Source organism: Vipera berus, assembly GCF_964194415.1.
Source record: "Vipera berus genome assembly, chromosome: 4".
NCBI classification, from domain to species: domain Eukaryota; kingdom Metazoa; phylum Chordata; class Lepidosauria; order Squamata; family Viperidae; genus Vipera; species Vipera berus.
Window position 1 is genome coordinate 72382798 of NC_138206.1, and position 26674 is coordinate 72409471.

Sequence of the window (26674 nt, forward strand, 5' to 3'; positions counted from 1 at the left end):
CAAGACAGTCATAGAATGGATCCCATTTGATAAAAAACATCCACGAAAGAGACCTAAAACATCAGGAAGTATTGCGGACCCAATTGGAAAAAGATATCTCAGGACTGTATAGGTTGGAAACATGTGGAAGAGGCCTCCATCCTGCAGTGAATAGACAATGGCTAAAATGACAATGATGATATACGTGTATAGCCAATCTCATCTTCAGTTTATACTTTGGGAACAATATTGTACAGAAAGTGGTAGGGTAGCAGATACAAAATCTCTGGAGGAGTTCCTTCCAGTCTGAGTTAGGTCTGAGCATAGAAGAAAAATAACATTGGTCACAGTGTAGCAGAAATTGGATGGAGGAAATTCACACTTCCTTGTCTTGCTAGATATTTCAGAAGCATCCATAGTATTCTCGCTTAAGAAGTCTAGGGATCAGCTGTTTTTTTCAATAGTTCATTCCTTCCTACTTGAGTGGGTCCAATCTGGGTTGCAGCAGGAGAAACTGAGTTATTGGAATATAGAATGCCACATTCTCTTTAATATCTACATGAAGCTGTCATATGTGGGTACTGGATGTGATGACAGCAATATGCTGACTATAGCCAGCAACATATTTTTACCTTGGCTCATGCAGAATATGTGGTGGAAATCCAATTACAGGATTAGATAGAAATAGAAACATTTGGGGGGGGGAATGAGAAGACTGATATTTGTCACATTTATATCATGCCTGGTCCCTCTGACTGTGTCTTGTTTAGCCTAAAAAATAAGGCTGCAACTACATGTATCCTTTATAGATCTCAAACATCCACTTCTTTGAGAGAAGTTGACAAGTATGGTCAAGCACGTTCATTCCTAATTCAACAATTTTATAATAATATCCATTAGAATTAGAATGCAATCTTTCATCCCTGTTATAAATAGAATTAGACATCTTAGCCCCTACCTTATCAATATTTATTGTACTTAAAATACCTATCAGGCGGACTTTTGGTTTTGTGCAGAAGCAACTGGTCGTGGGCTTGCGGATTCTCTGCACCCCCGTGGCTAATTTCTCCCTGCCTGGGGACCCTAAATGGGTCTAAGTCACCCCAGAGAGGCGACAAAGAAAGAAGGGTGCTCCAGCAGCGATTCTGAAACGGCAGCCGCTGTTCCATTTTACTTGGGGAAAGCCTTCTAACCCAGCAGGAGAAAGGCTGGCCGTATTGCATTGACCAGCCCAAGCTACTAGCAAACAAAGTCCAAAAGCACTAACTAGCACAACTGTGAACAGCGTGCTTAAAACTGGGTGAGGAATTCGATCTTCTCTTTTCTATTCTACATTTAATTTCCTGGAAAAGATCCCCAAGAAGTAAAATTCCTCCAAAAGGGAAGGAGGGGGATTTCCGCCCCACCCTTATACTAATGGAAGAGGCGGATTAATCTTTTAATGGAGGATCAAAATATATGAAATTGAAAAACAAATAGTTGCTGACACCTAGTGGTGGATGAAGACTATGACAGCTATGACTTTAATATAAAGGTAAAGGTTCCCCCGCACATGCGTTCTAGTCCTTTCCAACTTTAGGGGCCGGTGCTCATCTCTGTTTCAAAGCCGAAGAGCCAGCGCTTGTCTGAGGATGTCTCTGTGGTCATGTGGCCGGCATGACTAGATGCCGAAAGCACACGGAACACTGATATCTTCCCACCGTAGTGGTCCCTATTTTTCTACTTGCATTTTTACATGCTTTCGAATTTGCTAGGTTGGCAGAAGCTGAGACGAGTAACAGGCGCTCACTCTGTTATGCGGCACTTGGGATTCAACCCGCCAAACTGCCGACCTTCTGATCAACAAGCTCAGCATCCTACCCCACTGAGCCACATCCCGACTTTAATATAATCTGTGTTTGTGACCTTCAAAGTTTTAACAACAAAGAACAGCTGTGACAAAAAAAGACAATAATCTGGGCTGTAGACAAAGAGAGAATTATAAATTTCAGAAAAAAAAAAATTTTGAACTACTTGGATTACAAATATCTATTTAATTATTTGCAGAGAAAAGAAAGGAAGAGAAAAACTCAAAAAACTCAACCAGAATGATTGGATAGAAAAGAAATATATTGATGTGATTATTTTTAGAAATATTGGGAAAAAATTATATATTTAATTGTTATCCATCAAAACAATAAAAATTGTATTAACTCAATGTTTGCAAAAGAGGATATTTTGGGAAAAGAGGAAATCAACTAAAACCATTATGTGGATTATGGATTATAGAAATCAATTGTTAATGATTGTCTTACAAATGTAACCTAGACAACACACTGTTCACCAATTATTGTGATTTATGGTTTTTTTTAAAAAAAATCAATAAATTATGAAAAAAATAAAATAAAATACCTATCAGGCAAGTTGTCCAACTCAAGCTTCCAACCTCCTAAGATTGCTAGGATGGATATTCTACTACTTTTGTGTGCTGATCATGCAGCTCACAGGCATCTATAGCAGGGGTGTCAAACTGGTGGCCCATGGGCCAGATGCATCAAGCATAGGCCACTCCCACCCCAGCTCCGCAAAGGTGAAAAATGTCATGATACATCATAATATACAGTGGGACAAAAAGGTATTTAGTCAGCCACCACTTAAAAAGATGAGAGAGGCCTGTAATTTTCATCATAGGTATACCTCAACTATGAGAGACAAAATGGGGGGAAAGAATCCAGGAAATCACATTGTAGGATTTCTAATGAATTTATTTGCAAATTATGGCGGAAAATAAATATTTGGTCAATAACAAAAGTTCATCTCAATACTTTGTTATATACCCTTTGTTGGCAATGACAGAGGTCAAACCTTTTCTGTAAGTCTTCACAAGGTTTGCACACACTGTTGCTGGTATTTTGGCCCATTCCTCCATGCAGATCTCCTCGAGAGCAGTGATGTTTTGAGGCTGTCGCTGGGCAACACGGACTTTCAACTCCCTCCAAAGGTTTTCTATGGGGTTGAGATCTGGAGACTGGCTAGGCCGCTCCAGGAGCTTGAAATGCTTCTTACAAAGCCACTCCTTCTTTGCCCGGGCGGTGTGTTTGGGATCATTGTCATGCTGAAAGACCCAGCCACGTTTCATCTTCAATGCCCTTGCTGAAGGAAGGAGGTTTTCACTCAAAATCTCACAATACATGGCCCCATTCATTCTTTCCTTTACACGGATCAGTCGTCCTGGTCCCTTTGCAGAAAAACAGCCCCAAAGCATGATGTTTCCACCCCCATGCTTCACAGTAGGTATGGTGTTCTTTGGATGCAACTAAGCATTCTTTCTCCTCCAAACACGACAAGTTGAGTTTTTACCAAAAAGTTCTACTTTGGTTTCATCTGACCATATGACATTCTCCCAATCCTGTTCTGGATCATCCAAAAGCTCTCTAGCAAACTTCAGACAGGCCCAGACATGTACTGGCTTAAGCAGGGGGACACGTCTGGCACTGCAGGATTTGAGTCCCTGGCAGCGTAGTGTGTTACTGATGGTAGCCTTTGTTACTTTGGTCCCAGCTCTCTGCAGGTCATTCACTAGGTCCCCCCGTGTGGTTCTGGGATTTTTGTGATCATTTTGACCCCACGGGGTGAGATCTTGCGTGGAGCCCCAGAACGAGGGAGATTATCAGTGGTCTTGTATGTCTTCCATTTTCTAATAATTGCTCCCACAGTTGATTTCTTCACACCAAGCTGCTTGCCTATTGCAAATTCAGTCTTCCCAGCATGGTGCAGGTCTACAATTTTGTTTCTGGTGTCCTTCGACAGCTCTTTGGTCTTGGCCATAGTGGAGTTTGGAGTGTGACTGTTTGAGGTTGTGGACTGGTGTCTTTTATACTGATAACAAGTTCAACCAGGTGCCATTCATACAGGTAGCGAGTGGAGGACAGAGGAGCCTCTTAAAGAAAAAGTTACAGGTCCGTGAGAGCCAGAAATCTTGTTTGTTTGTAGGTGACCAAATACTTAATTTTACCGAGGAATGTACGAATTAATTCATTAGAAATCCTACAATGTGATTTCCTAGATTCTTTCCCCCCATTTTGTCTCTCATAGTTGAGGTATACCTATGATGAAAATTACAGGCCTCTCATCTTTTTAAGTGGGAGAACTTGCACAATTTGTGGCTGACTAAATACTTTTTTGTCCCACTTGTATCACATGACACGATTGAGTTTGACACCTGTGATCTATAGCATTTAAACAAACATTGAAAACTTTCATCCATTGCTGCTGAGAACATTTACTGATACTTAAGACCAGAAAACTAAGGTGATAGTTTTTGCTAAGAAACTGAAAAAGATTTAATTGGGCCATTGAAAGGAAAGAAATTGAGTCAGTCAAAAATTTCAAGTATCGAGGTGGGGGGAAGTGTTCCAGTACAGAGGTTCCTGAATAATGCACATTGATCTTGTTTCTTTCACCAGAGCAAAGGAATAAAAAACTTAATGATCTTTTTAAAAAATATATATTCAGATGAAGGGTAACCAATGCATACAAGCAACTCTGAAACTTTACAGCAAATCCATTGGTCCCAATGTTTTATTTTACTCAGTTGGGAACTAGTCCCTCATTATAAATCACTTGAAATCATAGGAACAAAGCTTTTGCCAACCCCTAGATATGTACCTAACATGATGCTCAGAAGGTAACAAAAAGTGGAGGTGGAAACATGGCTGTAAATGCACACCTATTGGCTCAAATTCCACATTTTTTCCATCCGGACCAATGCCACTGTCCTGATAGACGATTTTCAATCTATGGGTAAACAAGCAATTTTGAGGAAACTGAGTAGTGATGGCTTGTCACTTGAGCAACTACTTCATTTGGAACTCAGGCTAAAAAAATCATTAGAGAATTTTTTCTTTATTGTACCTTATGCAGGTTTATGACTGTAATAAAAAAATAACTTGACCTGACTTTGAAAGACATTCATGTTAAAATGTTGGTCAGAATCCATAGGTCAGCATTTATTTTTATCTGGTTACAGGTTGAAGAGGCCAATGAGTAAGGCTGGGTAAGCTAACTAATCTGTTATTTCTGTAATTGTGTAAATTTCTCAAATGCCAGTAAAATATTGATGATACATGAAATTTCTTGCTCATATATGTATAGCTCTTTGCTGCTTTTAGTTTAATAAGACTGCAGGTGTGTGCACATTTTTTTAAATAAAAAAGAATGTTATTTACTTGACAATTTCTTCCCATAAATAAATAAGAAATGCCATTTCTGCAACTGCCTTCCAATGGTTGTAAAATGGCTTTTTGGCAAAGCAGTCATCTATTATAGTACAACACTGTGCATTTAGCAATTCCTATTTATAGTGTGTCCGATGCCAAAGCAATTTCAAATAGCTTGCACTGTTGTAAGCATCATACTGCCCAAACCCACTCCTTCAAGTGTACTTTGTAATTATCCTACATTCAAATAATCTTTTCCTCGCAAAGGAATGTTCATAGAGATACATTTTTCAACAAACAAATTATTCATTTCAGAGTCTAGGAACACAAGAAATACTCATGCAAAATTCTATCTATTGTAGAGCTATTTTGCCAATGTTCAAATTCTAATAGCTTTTTATACAATAAAAGCCTTCCATGATAAATAAGAATTTTAGTTACTCTAAAAAGAAAAAGCATCTTCAGCTCTAATTCTCTGACAAATTTTATTTCAGGAGGTATGGTCATTCAGATGTTGCTAATGGGAGTTTCAATGTACCTCACTCCTGGCCAGGATGGTGGAAGCACATTTAAATACAGATGTTGAGATTCCATCCACCAAATGGTAACTTCCAACATGTTCTTCCTGTAGCATCCAAAGTTCAAGATTATGATATACTTAGATTTTCCCTCACTAGGTCTCTCAAAATGCATTAGCGCAATTTTCTCCTTTTGGTGCCTTCTTACAAATAAGAAGTAGATTTCCCAGAATCCCCAGATAATATGAATATGTGCCATGCATCAGGATGTAGGGAAAGGCAATATTATTTTTCTTTATACATTTTAAATTCATGCTAAAGTACATGAAATTTCACTTTTTACAACATTCTCATTTCTTAGCCTCCATTGTGATTTTTTCTTGCCATAGTAAAAAATAAAAATATTAGCTTCATATTTTTTCAATATATTTCAAAAATGTCTTAAAATAAATGAATACTTTATTTTTATGCCTGACATATTACTTGAGTGAATGATATTGGCACTGTGCATCTTTTCCAATATATTATATACAAATATATTCACATGTACATAAAGAACATATTGAAAATGCATTGTGGAATCTTTAGTCTGTATGACTACACACAAAATTTTACACTAATAATTCAGGTTTGTGAACAATGTCTACAAATACATTTTTTAAAAAATTAAAGTTTCTACAAAACAATTATTAAATTATTAAAACTCCAAAACGTGATAAAAAAGTAATATTTTATTCAAATGGTCACTCCTACTGTACTGATTAGAATAATCATTAAATCCATCTCTTCAAGAAGAAATGAATATTGTAGCCTTGTATTTGACCTTCCACAAGATATTGTTCTTCTCAAAAATACTGAATTTCTTTCTGGTAACCATCTATCTCAGAGTAATTTGAGTGATCATTTCATTTTTCTGTTTTTTTAACTCAGTACAGGTAGTTCTTGACTTAAAACAGTTCATTTAGTGACCAAAGTTACAATGACACTGAAATAAGTGACTTATGACCATTTTTCACACTTATGACCAGTGGTGGGATTCAGCCAGTTCGCACCACTTTGACAAAACCAGTAGCTAATTTTTTGTTGCCCAGGCCCACAATGGACTTCTGGAAGCAGCATCCACACAGAGAACCGGTTGTTCACATATTTGAATCCCACCACTGCTTTTAACCATTGCAGCATCCCCAAGATCACACGATAAAAATTCAGATGCTTGGCAACTGACTCATATTTATGACGGTTGCAGTGTCCTGGGCTCATGTGATCACCTTTTTCAATCTTCTGACAACAAAAATCAATGGGGAAACCAGATTCACTTAACAACCATGTTACTACATTAAGAACTGTAGTGATTCACTTAACAAGGGTGACAAGAAAAGTTGTAAAATGGGGCAAAACATAATGTCTCATTTAGTAACATAAATTTTGGGCCCAGCTGTGGTTATAAGTCAAGGACTACCTGTATACAGAAGCTAGCACCATTAGTTTAGTAATCCCGTATCTTCCTTCCAATTATTATTGTTGTTATTTGCATAAATGCCATTAGAAAAGAGACACCATCCTTCCTCTCAGTTTTTACAAATGCACAGGATCTGCTTCCTAGTTTTTAGGCCTTGAATACAAGATAAATGAATTATGAAGGCTTCCAAGATGATAAAAAGTATCAATGGCAGATTGATAGCTTTTTACTGGGAGGATCTATATATAATTCATTTTTAAAATTCAACTTCTTAGTACTATACCTTTCTCCCTAAACCTTCAGATAAAGAATGATTTCACTAGCATACCAGCTTTTTGAAAAGTACACTTAGATACTTAAGTGATTCAGTGTAACTGTCATTACTTGACAGCAAACTGCTTTTGCTTTGATTCTGCAAGTAAATTAATCAAAACTTGATGAAGAACTGCAATACTGGCCTATGGTGTCTTTAGCAGAAGCAGAATTTGTTCAGCAGATGTCATAGCTGCCCACAGTGATTTCAGAATACAAATCCCCACCCCAAATTCATTTAAGCCAGGGCTTTTCAACTGGTGGTACGTGTACCACCTGTGGTACTTTGCCAAATGGCAGGTGGTACGCGACTGCTAGCCAAGTGTAGCAGGGGAGGGGAATGAGCCTAAGCGAGCCAAAACTGAGGGAGAGGCAGCTGCAGCTGCTGGCAAAGCTCCAGCTAATTGGCAGTAGCTGATTGGTGCTTCCGGAAGCAGCACAGAGCTGGAAGTGAACTGAAGAAAAAGTGGGGGGAGCAGAGGAGAAAAAGACAACAGGGAAAGAGAAGGAGAGGTCAGCCAGCAGGGAGGAAACAGGGACAGAGAAGCAGCAGCTGTTGCTGGAAAAAATGTCCCCTGGTTCGTTTTCTCCAGCCAGGAGAATGCAAACAGCGCTAATGAAATGAAAAGCTGGGAGATGAGAATGTTGGAAAGGAGGTGAGTTTATTTAGTTCTTTTTTTTTATTGAAAAGTTTTAACATACATTTTATCTTTAACAATCCCCCCTCCCCCTCCCATACCCATCCCTCCCTACCCCTCCCCCCTTCCCCCCCCCCGACTTCCCAGAGCTAAGTACAGGGTATAAAAACAAAAAAAAAACAATCATAAACACCCAAATGCTAACAACCACAAACTCTAAAATCTATCACTCTCTAGCTCATATAGGATAACTACAAACACTATTACTATTAAATATATAAAAAAAAGAAAAAGAAAAGAAAGGAAGACTTATTCAAATGCTACATGAAACTTTTTAGTCCCGTATTTGTTCTGGATATACTCAATCCATTTTCTCCACTCCATAATGTAACGTTCTTGCGAGTGATCTTTCAAATAAGCCGATATCTTTGCCATCTCTGCCAGGTCTGAAACCTTTAAAGTCCATTCTTCTATAGTCGGCAGTTCCTCCTTCTTCCAATACTGACCTATTAAGAGTCTTGCTGCCGTAATTAAATTCAACATCAACTTAGTGTCCACAACAGTAGCTTCTGTAATTATACCCAACAGAAAGAATTGCGGACAAAACTTTATCTTTTGCTTGAAGATCTTCTGCATATTCCACCAAATTTTAATCCAAAAGGCCTTAACCTTTTTGCAAGTCCACCATATGTGAAAATATGTTGCATCTTCGTCACCACACCTCCAGCATTTGGGCTGATAGTTCGGATACATACTTGCAAGCTTTTTAGGATCTAAATGCCATCTATAAAACATTTTATAAAAGTTCTCTTAAATTTTGAGCTTGTGTAAATTTTACGTTCCTCACCCAAATCTTTTCCCACGTGTCCATTGTAATAACTTCTTGGATATTTTGGGCCCATTTTATCATGCAATCTTACAAGTTCTGTTTCTGAATCAATTTCTATCAATGCAAGATATATCCGTTTGATATGTGCAGGACCCTGATTTCTAATTTGCTTTATCAGATTTTCATCAGTCATTGTAAAACCAATTTTCAGATCTTCTTTCCACCTGGCCCGTAGCTGAATATATTGAAACCAAGTTTGAATAATCTTCTCATCTCGCAAGAGATCGTACGGTTTCAGACACCAGACATTTCTTTCCAGACTTAAAATCTCCTTATACGTAGTCACATCATGTTTAAAACCAACATTTATATTTTCTATTGCGTGTTTTGGAATTGCCCACAATGGTATCTTACAATCTAACTTATGTCTATACTTCTTCCAGACTCTCAACAATACCTGTCTTAAAATATGCACTTTGAACACATTATCTACCTTCTTATCATACAACAAATATGCATGCCAGCCAAATAACAAGTCGTGGCCCTCAAGATTTAATAATCTCTCTTGTGTCAGATTAATCCAATCACTTATTCCTGCTAACGCAGCAGCTTCATAATATAATTTGAGATTGGGCATTTTAAGGCCACCTCTTTCACGAGTATCCTGCATAATCTTAAGTTTAACTCGTGGCCTTTTCCCTGCCCAGACAAATTTATTGATACCTCGCTGCCATTCCTCCAGATTAAAATCTTTCTTAAGAACCGGTATCATTTGAAATAAAAATAAAAATTTAGGCAGGACATTCATTTTCACTGCTGCGATTCGCCCCAACAAAGACAATTCCAATTTCTCCCAGCTCTCCATTTCTTTTTGAACTTTTCCCCATAATCTTTCATAATTATTTTTATATAACTTTGTATTAGAGGGTGACAAAAACACCCCCAAGTATTTGACCCTCTTGACAATCTCAAATCCAGTTAATCCTTCTAAAAGAGCCCTTTGCGATACTGTCATATTTTTGGCCAGAATTTTAGTTTTTTGTACATTAACTTTAAATCCAGAAACCTTCCCATATTGTATTATTATCTCCATCAGGTCCACAACAGAGTTTTCCGGCTGGGTCACCGTAACAACCAGATCATCTGCGAACGCTCTCAATCTATAATCCTGATCTCTAATTTGTATACCCTTAATTCTTTCCGAGTTCCGTATTTTTACCAATAATATCTCCAATGTTAACACAAATAACAAAGGCGATAACGGACAACCTTGCCTTGTGCCCTTCTCAATATTACAAGCTTCAGTCAAGCTATTGTTAACTATTATTCGGGCAGTTTGTTTTTGATATAATGCTCTAATTGGTTGCAAAAATTTATCCCCAAAATTCATTTTATCTAGAACTTTCATCAAAAATTGCCAATTCAATTGATCAAAAGCTTTTTCAGCATCTAAAAAAATTAGCGCCGCAGGGATCTGGTTGTTCCTTTCCAAAAACTCTAACACATCAACTATATGCCTCACATTATTTTTCATTTGCCTACCACTAATAAACCCAGTTTGATCCCCATGAATCACCTGTTGCAGAACCCTCATCAGTCTATTAGCCAACACCTTAGCAAATATCTTATAATCTGTATTTAAAAGTGATATCGGTCTATAATTTTTAACTTGAGTAGCATCTTGATCTTCCTTCGGTATCAAAGAGATAAAAGCAGTTCTCCAAGACGGAGGCACTTTTCCCCCTCTCTGAATTATCTGAAACAGCTCCTTTAACGGCTTTATCAACTCCATTTGTAAATTTTTGTAGTAAACCGCAGTCAAACCATCCGTACCTGGTGCTTTATCCAACTTCAATTCCTTAATTGCTGTAAAAATTTCTTCTTCTGTTATCAATTGGTTAATCTCCTCTTTTTGTGCCTGCGTAAGAACCGGGATGCTAGCATTCTCCAAATATACATCAATATCTTTTTCATTAATCTTCTCCTTAGCATATAATTTAGAATAAAAGTCCAGAAAGGCCTCCTTAATAAGATCCTGTTGAAACACAACCTTTCCCTTATGTTCAATTTTATCTATATTAGAAGCCCTTTGCTTTTTCCTTAGTCTATAAGCTAGCCATCTACCTGGCTTGTTAGCATTGCAAAAAGTATTATGCCTAGCAAACCGCAAATTGGTTGCCACTTGGTCAGCCATTAATTTATCAAATTGTCCTCTTAATAGCTTAATAACCTCCTTAGTCTTCACATCCAATGGGTTCAAAATCAAGGCCTTTTCTTTTTCCCTAATTTCATTCTCCAATTCTTTCCTTCTGGCTTCCAAAGTACGTCTGTGTTTATTATTCATATATATCAACACCCCTCTCATATAAGCCTTGCTAGCATCCCAAACCATGTCCATAGAAGTATCCTTATTCATATTAATTTCAAAAAAATCCTTCATCCGCTGTTTACATTCTTCCACATTTCTCTGATTTCTAAACAAATTCTCGTTTACGCGCCACGAGCACCTAGCTCTGTTGTCCTTATTGATCTCTAACCAAACTGGACTATGGTCAGAAACAGCTCTTGCACAGATCTTTACCTTCTTAATCCTAGAAAAAAAGTCATTGGTCAGCAGAATAAAATCAATTCTGGAAAAAGATTGATGTCTATCAGAAAAAAAAGTATAATCCTTTTCATGCAGGTGAATGTCACGCCAAATATCTCGCAGTTCCAAATCATCCTTCATTTCAAAAAAAGATTTAGGCAATCTGGCATGACTCAGAGAGCGCTTAAAAAGACCAGCCTTATCCATCTGTACATCCAAAACGCCATTCCAATCCCCCATAAAAATAAATGATTTGTAATCCAGTTGGGTAAGCTTTGTATGAAGTAAGCTAAAAAAATCAGCTTGCTGTTGATTAGGAGCATACAGTCCAACTAAAAGCGTTTTTTTGCCTTCTAGCAGCAAATCTATCATAAGATATCTACCATGCTTATCTGCTTCAATTAGTTCCGCTGATAAAGTAGTTTTAACATAAACAACCACTCCATTTTTCTTATTCATCGCAGAGGCAACAAATTGCGTGCCCAATCTTGAGTTGGATAAATACTTTTGGTCCATAACCCTAATATGCGTTTCTTGCAAACATATAACATCAATCTTGAATTGTTTTAAATATTGAAAAACTTTCTTTCTCTTCTGTGGTGAATTTAGTCCATTAACATTCCAGGTTAGAAATTTAGTCGCCATGCGTGGCATCCCGAAGCTGTTGGAGCACATCTTTAATAGCCCCTCTATCTTCTTTGGGCCGTGCTCCTCCCACTGCTTCGCTGTAAGTACGCTTTGAGAATTCCATAAACTTCTGTTGGTCTTGCTCTTTTATTTGTTTTGCTCGTTTTAAAGCGGCACGTGTCACCCTCTGCTCTCCAGCAACAGCCGACAAGGTTATACTTTGATCCCCTCCAGCACCATTCTCCTCTTTCTGTCCACCTTCAGCCTCTTGAGATTTCCCTTCTCCAAATCCCTTTGCAGCTTCCAGAAGTGATAGTGGGGTCGCTTTTAAAACATTATTGTAGAAATCACGCGCCTGTGTCACAGTAACCAGACGGTATCTTTTGCCTTCATGCATCACCACCAATCCAACAGGAATCTCCCATCTAAACTTTATTTCACGTTGCTTAAGTTCTTGCACGAGAAATACAAAATCCTTCCTTCTCCTTAGAATCTTTGGAGGAATTTCTTTTAAAACCAAAACTTCTTGGTCAGCAATCACAACTTTAGTATCATAAGCGGCTTGAATAACTTCATCTCTGGTTTCTCTCTTCGTAAAATAGACCACCACATCTCTAGGTAGCTTTCTCTGTCTAGCAATCCATGAGTTTACACGAAAAACTTTATCCATGCATCCCTTTATTTCAGATGCTGACTGATCCAATACTGCTTCCAACGCCTCAGAAATCAACTGCTTTAGGTCTTCTTTAGGATTCTCTTTTAAGCCTCTGATTCTGATAGCATGCTGCATCTGATGATACTGGACAAGACTCAATTCTCCGTCCATTCTATCCCTTAAATCTTCATTCTCCAGTACCTTTACTTCTAATATAGCATTCTTTTGACTCAGATCCTCCACTTTTTCATCCAAACTTTGCACACATTCAGCCACGCTTTGCACTGTAGACAAAATGTCTACCCTCATCGCACTAAACTTCTCTTCCATCCTCTCCTCCATTACTTTAAACTTCTCTTCTATCCTCTCCTCCAATTTCTCCAATTTCTCCTCCACCTTTGCCAACTTGTCACCCAGCATTTCTGATATTACCTGGGATTGTTTTTCCAGAGCATCTTCTAGCTCTTTCGATGTCAATGCAGCAGGAGGAAGGAAAGCTTGCAACGATGTCTGTTGCACCGGGGAAGTTCCCGCACTCCGAAGAGTTTTTGAGGGAGGTTTAGCCGCCATCTTTTCACTTTCACTTGTTGCGCACTTTCACTTTAGGTTTATAAAGTCCATTAAGCTAGAGAATAAGAATAAAAGTCCTCTTCACCTTGACCTCCTGTACCGCTCTGCCTGCTCCTTTTTATTCCATGGTCTTTCCTTCTGGCAGGGGTGGTCGCAAACGCCTGGCTCTGCTCCAAAGATCCCGGAGCAGAGACGCTGAACAGCTGGGAGCAACCCAGGCTACGGGGGAGTTCAATCCTTCAGCCGCCCAAGCTTTAAGCTCAGGCGGCCCCGGAGAACTCAACCCCTACCTGGGGCCTCACCCCCTCCTCTTCTCCCGAGGAGGGGGCTTCAAATCCACCCGAACAGCCGATCGGCGCTGTTTCGGGTGAAAACAACTCAGCTGAGCAGCGGGCAGCCCGAAACGGCTGTCTCCGGCGCCGCGCCGCCACCGGAAGTCGAGTTTATTTAGTTCTTGATCAGCTGGCACTTGATTGGGTTACCATAAGGATTTTTGTACAGTTTTTACAGCTTTTTGTAATTCAGAGGCTCCTTTGTGTGCTATGGTTATTGGAATATTTTAGTCTGTATTTTCAGCTAGCAATGAGTCCAAAGTGTTGACTTCCATAGGTAATTAGTTTTACCCCCTTATCTTGAGTCTGTCTATGGCTTTTAGAAAGTTTTCTTTGAAGGTAAACAGGTTTAATTTTAAAGCTAAAACTTTTCGCAATTGCTGGAGCCTTTCAGTCTTGAATTGCAACATTGTGACACATGACACCCCCTGAGGCAGCTTAAAGGAAAAAAAGTCGGAGTTTATGTGTTTATTTTGTGAACCTTTCTTGCTTTGCACTTGATTCCTGTGTCTTTAAGGGTACAGGGAAGGGATTGGGGGGGTGCATTCTTATTACACTGTGGAAGGAAAGCTAAGAAGGGCTGACCAGCTAGCTCAGGGGTCTACAAACTTAGCAACTTTAAGACCTGTGGACTTCAACTCTCAGAATTCCTCATCCAGCCATGATGGCTGAGGAATTCTGGGAGTTGAAGTCCAGAAGTATTAAAAGTGCCAAGTTTTAAGACCCCTGAACTAGCTGGTAGTGGTGCATATTAATAAACATTGATAAATTCATCATACATTTGTCAGTGCAAAAGGAAAGTGATTCAGCAAAGGAACAGCCACCAAAGAAAAACTGGTACTTTTTTCCTTTTTTCCTACAGTTTGTAATATTTTATTAGATTATAGAATAAAATACAAAAATACAAAAGCAAATAGTAGGACACAGTGGGGAGGAAAAAGGGGGGGAAAGTGAGGGGGAGAAGAGAAAAAGAACTGACTTCCTCTGTTGCAGTAGAAGGAAGCATTAACACTGAACCTCAACTTTTTACTTTTCCATAATATTATAAACTAGCCATTTCTATAACAACCAATGAATCTAATCAGTAAAAGCCCAAATTCCCACCCACTTTTTTTAGTCATCAAATTTTTGACACGTTGCTAAGCACTGGTGGTACTCAAATATTGTCATGTCCTAAAAATGGTACAATCTGTGATAAAGTTGAAAAGCCCTGATTTAAGCTACTGAAATAAGAATAATCCACAAAGAAGGAAATAAGATGATTACATCTGCAACTTCAGGTGGCATCGTTCTTTAATAGAAATTTGCATGCTCATGTTTTGCATGTTATATGCCTATTCCTTTAATGTCAGTTAAGGGTTATAATCCCTCATATCCACCTTTCTTTACACACTTGAATGTACTGTTCTGAACAGGGTATATATTTATTCTTCAAAAAAAGTTTCTTGCATTACCTATCTATACCATTTAACGATTCACAGCTTATTATGAACTGGCTTCACTGTAAATATTACAAGATGGTATGAAGAATCTGACTTGTTATGGACAGCAAGCAGATTTTTTTTAAAAAAAGCTTTTGCTTTGATTCTACTAAGTTTATTTCAAGTTACCATGGTGCTGAACAAAGGGACTTATCTCTGTTTCTCATAGTTGCAGCTGTTGCAGTGTTCCCATAATCATATGATTGTGATCTGGACACTTGGCAACTGGTTCACAATTATGATGGCTGCAGCATCCTGCAGTCATATAGTTGCCACTAATGACCTTCATTGCCAGCTTCTGACAAACAAAACCAATGGAGAAGTGGGCAGGTAGCCATGGTCATATGATTAGGGGATGCTGCAACATGTAGGACTCATCTAATGACTGCAACTGCAGCTGCTGTCATTAGCAACAGCACTTAGACTTATATACCACTACATAGTGTTTTACAGCCCTCTCTAAGCAGATTACACACTCAGCATATTGCCTCCCAATAATCTGGGTAATCATTTTACTGATTTCGAAAGGATAGAAGGCTGAGTGAACCTTGAGCAGAACAGGATCAAACAGTTGACAGAATTAGCCTGCAATACTGCATTCTAATCACTGTGCCACCACAGCTCTTTAGTTGGCATGGTCGCATGATGTCACACATTATGATTTAGCTATGGAATTGCCAGTCCCAGTTACCATCGTTAAGGACAACCTATAACATTCCTTCTTCCAAAAAGCTCATGCTCCCTGTCTATGTTAACAAAGCTCACAAAATCTGTCCATTTGGGATCACAATCCTTAATTAGTACTGTATGAAAAAATATCCAATTACCTAAACAAATCCAAAAATAGTCAGAGGCAGCAAAAACACTTTAAAATATGAGGTTAACAGTAAGTTAACACTAGGAAAGAATCTACAAAAAATATGAAATAGGAAAAATAGAATGATGGTAACTGTAAATAAATGGGAGGCAAACATTTTAGCTTTCTGATTTAATTAATGATTTGAAACAAAAATTGATGAGTGTTTGTCAATTTCAGTGTTTAAAAAGCTGGATGGGATGAAGCCCACTAAGGGAACATATAGCTAGAGGGATTTAAATTATTTAAAAGAAACAGACCAAATAAAAGAGGAGGTGGAGTTGCTTTCTATATAAGAAATAACTACATCTCTACAGAAATAGAGCACAACAATGATGAAAACTGTCTTGAATGCATTTGGGTCAATAAAAAAGAGGAAGAAAATGACATTGCAATTGGTGTATACTATAGGCCAGAGATCCCCAAACTTTTAGGCACCAGGGACCGGTTCTGTGGAGAGAGGTTTTTCCGCAGACCGGAGGGAGCGTGGTTTCATGTACTGCCTGCATCCTGTAGATGGGGCTTTGCTTGTTTGTGTGGACTGGTTTCTGGCATGCCGGGGGTTGGGGACCCCTGCTATAGGCCACCCAACCAAACAGAAGAAATAGATGAACTTTTTGCTAGCCAGTTAAGTAAGGTATGTAGGAAGCACATCACAATAGTAATGGGGGATTTTAACTACCCTGACATCAACTGGAAGACAAACTCTACACCAAATGGAAGATTAAACAGGTTCCTGACAAACCTTGCAGACAACTGATGACCAGGACTTAGGGGACAGTATCAATTGTGAATACATGCAGATGGCCCCTCTCTCTCTGGCCACTTGCAGGCCTATGAATGCAGGGTCATGAAATATTCTAACCCACCCGGGAACAGCTGGTGTCTTGGGGAAACACCCAAAAGTGAACATATGGTGTCTTGGGGGAAACACCCAAAAGGGAACGAACACACTAGCTACTTCTGCTTTCTTCCTTCTTATCTATAATGTGCTAGCCTTAAGGGCGAAGTCTTTATCTTATGTGTGTCAGCTTTGCTGGGTCAATTGCTTATGTAATCAAAGTAGGTATAAAAATAAGACTTTTCTGATATTTGGGGCTTTTTGTCTCCTTTTAGAGAAGCCCGTCTTTGTTCAGTTGAATAAACACATAAAGCTTGAAGGCAACTTCTGGTTTCCTGTATTTTCTATCAAGCAAAACCTCAGAACCTGAACATCACAACTTTGTCTCCTAATATACTATATATATAGTATATAGTATATATCCTAGTATACTATAGGCTGCCCAACCAAACAGAGGAAATAGATGAACTTTTTGCTAGCCAGTTAACTAAGGTATGTAGGAAGCGCATCACAATAGTAATGGGGGACTTTAATTACCCTGATATCAACTGGGAGACAAATTCTGCACCAAGTGGAAAATCTAACAGATTCCTGACAAACCTAGCAGACAACTTTCTCTCCCAAAAAGTAGAGAAGGGAACTAGGGGATTAGCCATATTGGATTTAATTCTCACTAACAGAGATGAAATGATAGAAAGTGTCAAAGCCACAGGAACCTTGGGGGGAAGTGATCATGCAATAATGGAATTCAACATTATGCAAGCACAAGCAGTAGAACAAAGTCAAACTAGAGTCTTGGACTTTAAGAGAGCTAATTTCAATAAACTTAGAGAGGGCTTGGGAAGGATTCCATGGATGAGAATCCTCGAGGGGAAAATAATTCAAGAAGCTTGGGAAATTTTGAAAAGTAAGAACTCTCTGATAAATTGAAAGACAAAAAGGACAAGTATAAAAAGTGGAAAGAGGGGCACATAACTAAAGCAGAATATCAGCAAATAGCCTGAGCCTTCAAAGATGAAGTGAGAAAAACTAAGGCTCAAATAAACTAAGGCTTGCAACAAAAGTAAAAAAATAACAAAAAAGCTTCTTTCAACATGTAACAAACAAGAAAAAAGTCAAGGAAACCACTTCCAGTGGAACTGGCCAGATTTGAAGGTTGCAATCTTTTAGATTGCTACAGACTCCCTCATAGTTAAAGTTTTCTAAGGCAGAAGAAACCTCCCTGAAAGGGAAGTTCTGGGGGAAAAAACCCTTTTGCTCCCCTGGACAGCTGGTTGCTCTCGGAAAGCTTCTGGAAGAAGAAGAAGCGATCCGGTGAGTCTCTTGCTGGGGGCTGTGCAATCAAGACACAAATTCACTGTGGAGAAGTCAGCCATTTTAATATGGACAAAAAAATCTGTCTCCGCTTCTTAGACACTCTGCATATTTAACTTTTCTATTTAAAAGAGGCTTCCTCTGGCTGCAACCTGCCTTTTCTTTTTTGTGGAATCATTGTCATTTCTGTGGCTTCAGGATTTTAATATGGCGAGGGGAGGTATTTGAATATCCGAGCCAAACTAAAGAAGCTGGTGAACATGGTGGATTTTATTTTGAAACTTTAGATTTAAAAAACACTTGGAGAATTACTTATCTAACAGACTCTACTGAGTTTCTTATCTTCCCTGAATAGAATTTTGTTTTGGCTGGAAGGAGGGGGAGAAATAGTTCTTATTTCATTCCTCACCACTGTTTGCTCTAGTAGTAGACAAAGAGAAACTGTTCTTGTTGTAGTGGTACTATTTGACCACTGGAGGGAACCAAAGATCATAGAATTGTGATTTTACTTTTAAAGCATCCTTGGTGGCATTATTTAGACTAAAACCTAAATTAATTATAGTTTGAAGAGATGGCCGCCCGCAAAAGAACAGAGAAGATACCAGATGTAGAATCTTTTAGATCTTTTCTGGATGAATATATAGCTAAAACAGATGAAACTATACAGGCGATAGGATCTAAACTTGAATCAAAAATTGATACATTGGTAAAGGAGATATCAAGCAGGTGAAGGTCAGGGCTGAATTTTTAGAACACAAAGTTGATAAGCAAGATATTTTTCTGGAAACTGAAGTAAATGAGAGAATTCTCCTGGAAATTCATGCTAAAGAATTTCAATTAAGATTCAGAGCAATTCCTGAACAACCTGGAGAGGATATCAGAGCAAGGATGATTAAAGCTCTGGATGCGTTAATTGATTGCGACGAAAAAAAGTCTTAACCTGGATATAGACAAGGTGGATCAACTGAATTCAAGATTTGCTGCTATGAGAAAATTGCCAAGGGATGTTTTGGTTCTCTTTGCAAGAAAAACCACAAGAGACCGTGTTCTGAACTGCCATTTCAAAGCAAAATTACGAATGGAAAAATGTAGATATAATTATTTTGAAGGAAATTCCCGTAAGAATTTTGTGAAAAAGGAAACCCTATTCAAGCCTTACAGATATTCTGAAGATGAGAAAAATTCCCTTTCGTTGGGATAAGCTTGAGGGGGTGATACTTACATACCATGGACAAAGATTTCAACTGAATTCCATAGATAAAGCCAAGGAGTCTTTGAGCAGACAAATTAATTTCAGAACTAGGTGATGAGATGGAGATGGATAAGTCTTCAGAAGCAGACCAAATTCGAAAAGCAGACATTGAAGAAGAGATGACTGAGGTGTCATCATTTAAAGATGGAAAGTAAATTCATTACATGGAATATCAATGGGGCTAATAATAATAAATAAAAATAATAAATAAACCTTTATTGTCAAAGTACAACATGTGTACATTGAGATTAGCTGAGCCTCCCCCTGTGCTCTCTCCCCCCAACACACAGTGACAACAAACCCTCCATCCCGCCACACTATGTGAACCAACTACACCACACACCGGCCTCCCAAGTCAATTCTGCATTAAGTTTATGTCCCATTTAAAAGCCTAACAGCCCACGGATAAAAGCTATTTTTCAGCCTGTTGGTACGGCTGGCTATATTCCTGTATCTCCTACCGGATGGTAGGAGAGTAAAGAGATACCGTCCAGGGTGTGAGTCATCCCTGAGAATCTTCCTCACTCTTCCAAGGCAACGAGCCCTGGCGATGTCATCCAGTGGTGTCAGGGAACAGCCCACAATGTCTTGTGCTGTGCTCACTACCCTCTGCAATACTTTCCTATCCGCGGCTGTCAGACCAGCATACCAAACCACAATGCCCCATCTAAGTGCAAAAAAGTATTACATCATTTGAGAAAACTTAATGCTGATATAATCTGTCTTTTAAAAAACAAGATGACAAATACCTAATAAATAAAAGACTATTGGAGGAATTTGTATCTACTGGGGGGAAAAAGATAAATGGAGTGGTTTTATATATAAAACCCCAATATAAACCTAGGCTACTTTTATCAGATGAATACAGTAGATTCGTAATAGTGGAAATTGAATTTAATGGAATGAAATCAATAGTGATTGGTCTATGTAACAAATGAGGGGGAAAGCAATTTTTTTGAGTATCTTATGGACCAACTCTTGCCTTTTTCATATGAAAATTGGCTTATGCTAGGTGGTTGGAATGGAGTGATTTCGCTACTTTGGGATAGAACATCTCCTAAAGGGATCAAACCACCCCAGGGCAAACTACAAAAGTCATTTTTTGAAATGATGGACAATTTAATGCTAATAGACTCATGGAAGCATAAAAATGGCTCCGCAAGAGAATATACCTTTTGTTTTTCAGAAAGGCACAAATCTTTCTCAAGGATCGATATGATATGGAACTCTAAAAACTTAGCAAATAGAACTTTGAAAGTTGATATCCTACCCAAATCTTTTTCTGACCATAACCCAGTTCTTTTGGTCCTTAAAAAAAGAGTTTGGGTTATAGATGGAGATTAAATGAATCTATTATACAAAAGGAGACTGTAAAAAGAAATTACATGAATGTTTTGATAATAATTTAGGTAAATGGACAGATCTAATAACGGTTTGGGAGGCCAGTAAGGCAGTTATGCAGGGGTATTTTATACAATACAATTGGTTAGAGAAGAAAAAATCTTTGGAAAGGACCCAGAAGATACTCAATGCAATCAGACAGAAAGAAATTGATCTGCAAAAGTCACCTATGGACCCCAAAATTCTGCACCAAATTAAGTTACTACGCCAACAATTATCTATGTTAACAATCCAAGAAATAGAAACAAAGCTGAGTTATGTGAAGCAAAGACATTTTGAGTTTGCAAATAAACCAGGGAGAAGGTTGTCATAGATTAAGAAATGAGAGGGAAAAGAGAATGATTTTAAAAAATTATGAAGGTAATAAAGTAAAAACTGATAACGAACAGATTAAAAAAGCCTTTCACAATTTTTACTTTAATTTGTATAAGATGCAAGAGACTGTTGTTGTTAGTTGCGAAGTCGTGTCCGACCCATCGCGGCCCATGCACAACGTTCCTCCAGGCCTTCCTGTCCTCTACCATCTTCTGGAGTCCATTTAAGCTCATACCTACTACTTCAGTGACTCCATCCAGCCACCTCATTCTCTGTCGTCCCCTTCTTCTCTTGCGCTCAATCTTTCCCAGCATCAGGCTCTTCTCCAGTGAGTCCTTCCTTCTCATTAGGTGGCCAAAGTATTTGAGTTTCAACTTCAGGATCTGGCCTTCTAAAGAGCAGTCACGGTTGATCTCCTCTAGGACTGACCGGTTTGATCGCCTTGCAGTCCAAGGGACTCGCAGGAGTCTTCTGCAGCACCATAGTTCAAAGGCCTCAATTCTTTGGCGCTCAGCCTTTCTTATGGTCCAACTTTCACAGCCATACATTGCAACTGGGAAGACCATAGCCTTGACTATACTCACTTTTTTTGACAGGGTGATGTCTCTGCTTATTAGTGTGCTGTCTAGATTTGCCATTGCTTTCCTCCCCAGGAGCAAGCGTCTTTTAATTTCTTGGCTGCAGTCCCCATCTGCGGTGATCTTGGAGCCCAGGAAAATAAAATCTGTCACTACCTCCATTTCTTCCCCATCTATTTGCCAGGAATTGAGAGGGCCAGATTCCATGATCTTGAAACGGAGATGAGCACCGGCCCCTAGAGTCGGAAACGACTAGCACGCATGTTACCTTTACCTTTTAACTAACTCATGTGAAATTCAGGAGGGTACAAGACAAGAATGTCCGCTGTCTTCACTGTTGTTTATTTGTTGCTGGAAGTCCTGAATAGAGATATCAGGCAAGATGAGAAAATAAAAGGTATAAATGTTAAGAAGGAAGCTTATAAATTGAGGGCCTTTGCTGATGATTTGGTGATATTTCTGCAAGACTCCAAAAATAATATACAACATTTGATGAGGAAACTAAATGAGTTTGGGTCCTTGGCCGGTTTTAAAATTAACAAGCAGAAAACATCAATGTTGATTAAGAATATGATTGCATAGGATTGACTAAAACATCTGGTTTTAGGGTTGAGAAAAAGATGAAATATTTGGGGGTTACATCAAATTCAAATACAAACTTGTTCAAAAATAATTATGTGACTGGAATGGTATCAAAAACCATTTATTAAGATGGGACCAATTGCATTTATCGTTACTGGGTAGAATATCTGTGATTAAGATGAATGTTTTACCAAAGATGCTCTTCCTGTTTCAAACATTACCAATACTTGAAACTGAAACTCCATTTAAACAATGGCAGAGGGATATCTCTAAGTTTATATGGCAGGGGGGGAAATGAGAATTAGATAGAAATTATTGTAAGATGTTATGGAAAAAAAGGGTTTGTGTTTACCTGATTTGATACTGTATTTTGATGCTTGTTGTTTGATTTGGCTAAAAGAATGGGTGAACCTTCAGAATAAGAGGTTACTCAACCTAGAAAGCCATGAATTAAGGTTTGGTTGGCATGGCTATCTGTGGTATGACAAAGTTAAGGTAAATGTTGATTTTAACAATCATTTTACAAGGCGTGCCATTTTGAGAGTTTGGAATAAATATAAAATAAGGTTCCCTACAAAGGTGCCACTTTGGGTTTCCCCGCAAGAAGCCTGTTTTTAGAAAAGAGATGGTAATGAGGCCAAATTGGTGGACCTATGATAAAATAATATCTTTTAATCTGGGTGAGCCTACCCTCAAATCCAAGGAGGAGCTAGTATCAGAACGTCATGTTTGCCATTGATTTACATATATGCAATTGAAAGAAAGATTTAAGTTAGATAAAAAGAATCACGAGTTTAATTTTGTTAAAAATGAATTGGAAAACCTACTATGCAGTAATGATGAAAATAGTATTGCTAATGTTTATGAAGTGTTATTGAATTTAAATCTGGAAAATAAACAAGTAGAACATTATATGATTCAGTGGGCAAGGAATTTTGGGTATAATATAATGCTTGAACAATGGGAAAATATGTGAAATAAAGGTTTAAAATTGACATTAAATTACAATCTAAAAGAAAATTTTTAGAAAATGATGTACCGTTGGTACTTAATAACAGACAAGTTATCAAAAATGTATAAAGGTATTTCAAATGAATGTTGGAAATGTAAAGGTAAAGAGGGGACTTTTTACACTTTATAGTGGACATGTGATAAAGCAAAATATTGGAGTAGGATTCATATGCTAACACAGAAAATTCTTAAACTAAATATAGAAAGAAAACCAGAGACTTTTCTCCTGGGGCTAATGAACAAAGATCTGGGAAAAAATATGGAACTTAGATGTTATATATTTTGACAGCAGCAAGATTGCTCTACGCTCAGAAATGGAATACTACTTTGATTCCTACAATATAGGAATGGTTACAAAAAAGTGATATAGCTAGCAGAGATGGCTAAACTGACTGTACTGATTAAAGAAAAGAATATGACTATTTTTATTGCCACGTGGAAATCGCTTCAAGTCTTTGTGTTTGAGGTGAAAAAAAATTAACTTTGATTTTGGGTTTTACCAATTAGATAGACATGATGTTATTGAAATGGCTGGTTTATATTATTTTGTATTAGTAAAAAGTTGAGGTTTGAAGTTGGTATTCTATTGCACCAAAGGAAATCAGAAGTCAATGCTATTTTTTTCTTCCTTACCTCACTTCTCTACACCCTTTTCCCTTCCCCATCTTTTCTGTTATTTACTTTTGTATTTTCATTGTATCATATATTATAAACCAATAAAACTTTTGACCAAAGAAAAAAGAAAAAAGTCAAGAAAATGACTGGTCCATTAGTGGAAGTAAGTGGCAAGAAGGTGGCAAGCAACAGGGAGAAAGAAGAACTACTTAACTCGTTTTTTGCATCCGTCTTTACACAAAGAAAAAAGCAGTCCAACCTCTCAAAATCAGTACCATAAAACAGGGCTTTTCAACCTTTTCTTCCACTGTACCACTTTTAGGACAAGGCAATGTCCGAGTACCACCAGTCGCCCAGCAAGGTGTCAAAAACTTGACCAAAAAAAAAAAGGAAAAAAATGATAAAGTACAGGTAGTCCTCGACTTACAACAATTCACTTAGTGACTGTTCAAAGTTACGACGGCAATGAAAAAAGTGACTTATGACCATTTTTCACACTTATGACCATTGCAGCATCCCCAGGGTCATGTGATTTACATTCGGATGCTTGGCAATCGATTCATATTTATGATGGTCACATTGTTCCAGGGTCATGGGATCACCTTTTGCAACCTTCTGACAAGCAAAGTTAGTGGGGAAACCAGATTCACTTAACAATCATGTTACTAATTTAATTTCTCTCCCTCTCTCTCCCCCTCCCCCTTTCTTTTTGTCTCCTCTCTCTCCCTCTTTCTCTCTCCCTTTCTCTCCCTCTTTTCTCCCTCTCTATTTTTCTTTCCCTCTCTATTTCTCCCTTTCTCTCTCTCCATTTCCCTCCCTCTTTCTCCTTGTCTCTCTCTCCCTTTCTCTCTCTCCCTATTTCCCTCCCTTTCTTTCTCCTTCTCTCTCTCTCTCCCTCTTTATTTCTCTCTCCCTCTTTTTCTCCCTCCCTATTTCTTTCTCCTTCTCTCTCCCTTTCTATTTCTCTTTCTCTCCCTCTTTATTTCTCTTTTTCTCCCTCCCATTTCTTTCTCCTTCTTTCTCTCTTTCTGTCTCTCCCTCTTTCTTTCTCTCCCTGTTTCTCTTTTTCTCCCTCTCTCTATTTCTCTCTCTCCCTCCCTCTCCCATTGTCCCTTCCTTCCTTCCTTCCCTCCCTCCCTCCTTCCTTCCTCCCTTCCTTCTTTCCTTCCTTCCCTCCCTCTTTGTCCTTTCCTCCTTCCCTCCCTCCCATTGTCATTTCTTTCCTTCCTTCCTTCCAAATCCATTTTTACCAAGAAACCTGATGCCCTCTTAACTGTTTATGAAGCACCAGAGAAAAGTTGGGGAAGAGCTATCAATGATACTTGGAGGTTGCTAGCTCATTTAATAAGCTTTATTCCAGCAACAGAAACACCTTATATTCGCTCAGAGTCAATCCATGCATGCCAACAATGCTGCTGTGGACCGCGGGACAGGAAGGCGCCCTTCACACGGGAGGGATGGAAGACGCACCAAAGCGCCCTTCGCCCTGCTCGCCTTCTGCAGACGCGGCCGGAGTCCCGGGTGGGGGGGAGATCCGGCACTCAGGGAAGCGCATGCTAGCAACTCACAACCAGCTGCTCTTGGGGGACGGAGGCACAAAGCCGGCCAGACAGGGCTCGGAGCGGTTGACCATCCTGGACTACAGCTGCACTTCCACGTTTCCCAGGGCGGCCCCCGCAGCGGAGCACAGCGCAGGGCACCAGCATGCCCCACTGCCACAGAAGCGGCCCGCCGGTGCAGCCCCAACTCCTTCATCCCTGACAGGCCCTTGTCCCGGAGCCTCCTGCTGCTGGAAACCTGCAGTGGCAGCATAGCAGGGCTTGCGAAAAGCGGGGCGGGTGGCGGTGGCTGCTCCCGGCAAACAGGGCAAGGCCGCTCCTGCTCGAAAGTCAGGGTTTGGAGGCCAGTGACACGCTCGCGCAGGGCTCTCCCCGGGCTCTCCCCGGGCTGGCGGGTCAAATGGGGACCGGCCTCTCCCTCTCCGCGCTAGAGCAGCACCTGCAGAAGCGGCCCTGTAGCCCGGCTTTCTCTTGCAGAAAGCAAGCTGAAACGGAGCGAGGGAGATTGCCAGGAACGCGAATCGGCCAATCTCGTGCTGCTGCAATCTCCCTCGCTCGGTTTCAGCTTGCCTTGCTGCAAGAGAGAGAAAGCTGAAAACGAGCGAGGGAGATTGCAGCAGCACGAGATCGGCCGATTCGCGTTCCTGGCAATCTCCCTCGCTCCGTTTCAGTTTGCTTTCTCTTACAGCAAGACAAGCTGAAACCGAACGAGGGAGATTGGAGCAGCGCGAGATTGGCCGATTCGCGTTCCTGGCAATCTCCCTCGCTCCTTTTCAGCTTGCTTTCTCTTGCAGCAAGGCAAGCTTAAATGGAGCAAGGGAGGTTGCAGCAGCGTGAGATCGGCCGATTTTTGTTCCTGGCAATCTCCCTCGCTCTGTTTCAGCTTGCTTTCTCTTGCAGCAAGGCAAGCTGAAACCGAACAAAGGAGATTGCAGCAGCGCAAGATCGGCGTTTCTCAGCACACGCCGATTAGTGCTCCTGGCAATCTCCCTCGCTTTCCACTTGCGGAGGTCAGGTCTGGCCATACGGATCAGCTGGCAATTCCGTACGGCCGGCCCCGACCTCCGCCAATGGGCTCCAGTCGGCGGAGGTCAGGGCCAACTGTACGGAGTTGCCAACAGTGGGGGGGGAGTCAGGCACTTTTTTCCCTTCACACCCACGTTCT

The 26674-nt window shown here is 39.5% G+C and overlaps 1 protein-coding gene across 1 annotated transcript in view; it reads right to left on the reverse strand.

Moving 5' to 3' along the window:
• FRMPD4 (FERM and PDZ domain containing 4) overlaps positions 1 to 26674 on the reverse strand; it is a gene marked incomplete at its 5' end in the record, with an annotated part of 287687 nt that overhangs the window by 100144 nt on the left and 160869 nt on the right. The window lies entirely within an intron of this gene.